The sequence below is a fragment of the Carlito syrichta genome, unplaced genomic scaffold (assembly GCF_000164805.1).
Source record: "Carlito syrichta isolate Samal-C Ts95f unplaced genomic scaffold, Tarsius_syrichta-2.0.1 Scaffold308692, whole genome shotgun sequence".
NCBI classification, from domain to species: Eukaryota; Metazoa; Chordata; class Mammalia; order Primates; family Tarsiidae; genus Carlito; species Carlito syrichta.
The window spans coordinates 22940-25487 of record NW_007252788.1 but is presented as its reverse complement, the minus strand read 5'-3'; positions in this window follow the sequence as shown (position 1 = coordinate 25487).

Here is a 2548-nt window from a genome sequence, read left to right as displayed (position 1 = left end):
TCAGCCTGTAATCCCGTGCCTTTGGGAGGCTGAGGTGAGTGGATTGCCCGAGCCCGCGGGTTCGAGACCCGCCTGGGCAGGCGAGACCTCATCTCTACAATAAATCAAAAAATCAGCCGGGCATGGTAGCGTGCGCCTGTAATTCTGGCTACTCAGAAAGCTGAGGAGGAAGGATCGCCGGAGCCCAGCAGGTCGAGGCTGCGGTGGCCAGGAGCGGCCACTGCACTCCAGTCTGGGCGACAGAGTGAGACTCCAACTCAAAAAAAAAAAAATTAATTGGGCATGGTAGCACGCACCTGTAGTTCCTGCTACTTGGAAGGCTGAGGCAGAAGGATCATGGAGCCCAGTAAGTCAACTCTGGGGTGGCTGTGAGCGTGCCACGGCAGCACTCCAGCCTGGGTGACAGAGTGAGACTCCAGCCCCCTCCCCCGAAAAAAAAAGAGCTAAAGGGACACAGATTCCCAGCATGTGATGAGTATGCAAACGTTGTTCGCAGTCATTATTGTTTTTACTGAAAACACAAACCCCACCACCACTAGCCCAGAATTCAGGCAAGAATCCATGCAGGGCCGGAATGCAGAGAAGTCCAAATCCCACACACACCGCAAAGCTGGACACAGAAGTCCACCCACACGCCCCAGAGAGATGGACTCAGCTCTGCGACTGGCCAAGCTTGTCCGCTGACCTCACCTCTCCTCCTTGGGGGACTCTTTTCCCAGAAGTCTCTCGGGTCTCTTGTGCAAATGGCCTCTGAAGTCCCCTCTCCCCTGCTTCCTGACCCAGCCCCAAGGTCTGAATTCCAGAGAAGGCCATCGCCACCCCCACCGTCCCCATCCTCATCCTCCACCCCTCTGTGCCTTACCTAGACCACTCTCTTGCTGGACAGTTTTTAGTGGCACCCTGTGACCTCCAGGACAACACCAAAGCCTGGTGTATTGCTCAACTCTGGACGTTCCCAAATGGGTGACACCTTCTCTCATGACCGTGCCTTTTCAATGACTGTCCCTCTGCAGTGTCTATCCAGCCTACATTCTTTAGTTAGTAGAAATCTCGTCTGATCTGGGCTAGTGGGGGTGGAAGTAGGACTTTGAGTAAAAATACAAACAAGGGCCAGGTGCAGTGGCTCAAGCCTGTAATCCCGTGCCTTTGGGAGGCTGAGGTGAGGGGATTGCCTGAATCCACGGGTTCGAGAACAGCCTGGGCAACTTGGCAAAACCTCATCTCTACAATAAATCAAAAAATTAGCCAGGCGCGGTAGCATGCGCCTGTCGTTCTGGCTACTTGGAAGGCTGAGGCGGAAGGATCGCCTGAGCCCAGCAGGTCGATGCTGGTGAGTGTGCCACTGCACTCCAGCCTGGGTGTCAGTGAGACTCTAACCACCCACCCTCCGCCAAAAAAAAATACAAGCAAGAATGATGGCTAATAATTTGTGAACACTTACGACATGCCAGGAAATTGTTTTTCTTTTTTTTTTTTGAGTCAGAGTGTCACTCTGTCACCCAGTCTGGAGTGCAGTGGCACAATCATGGCCCCCGCAGTCTCGACCTACTGTTCTCGGGTGATCCTTCCATCTCAGCCTTCCAAGTAGCTGGAACCATGGGCATGGGCCACCACACCCGCATGCCAGGAACTTGTGTCTTCATTCTTACTTCAAAACTCAGCTCAGCCCTCACCCAAGGGAAGGCTGCTCTGACCCCACCCTGAGAGGCAGCCACTGTCTGGACAAGGCGCCCTTCTGATCTGGCTCCGCGGGCTTGCCCCACACTGCACTTGTATGTGACGTTGCTGTCTGTTAGCCTGTCAACTCCTCCCCTCCCTGAATGGTGAGAGTCTGAGGGAACTGACTTTAATTTCTTCGGGTCCAGCATCTTGCATGAAGGAGGGACCAACCAAGGTTGACTGAATTAATGAATGCTTGTCGGTTTCTTCCTGGAGGACAGAATTCAGGGTCTTTGCAACAAACAATGCAGAAAAATACCTCTCCCCCACTTCCTTTTTGAGTGAGGATCTCACTCTGTCACCCAGGCTGGAGCACGGTGGCATGATCACGGCTCACTGCAGCCTTGACTTCCTAGGCTCAAGCAATCTTCCTGTATCAGCCTCTGGAGTAGCTGGGACTATTCCACTACCCCAGGCATGCGCCACCACACCCGGCTTATTTTTTGATTTTTCATAGAGACAAGGTCGCACTATGGTAATCCCAGCACTTTGGGAGGCCGAGGGGAGAGGATTGCATGAGCCCAGGAGTTCGAGACCAGCCTAGGAAACGTAGTGAGCCCTCATCTCTACAAAAAAATCAAAAAATTAACCGGCACCTGTAGTCATGGCTACTCAGAAGGCCAAGGTGGGAGGATCACCCGAGCTTAGGAGATTGAGGCTGCAGTGAGCCGTGATTGTGTCACTGCACTGTAGCCTGGACGACAGAGTGAGACCCTGGCTTTAAAAAAATCCAAAAGCAGCCGGGCTCGGTGGCTCAGCCTGTAATCCCATGCCTTTGGGAGGCTGAGGTGAGTGGATGGCCTGAGCCCGCGGGTTTGAGACCCGCCTG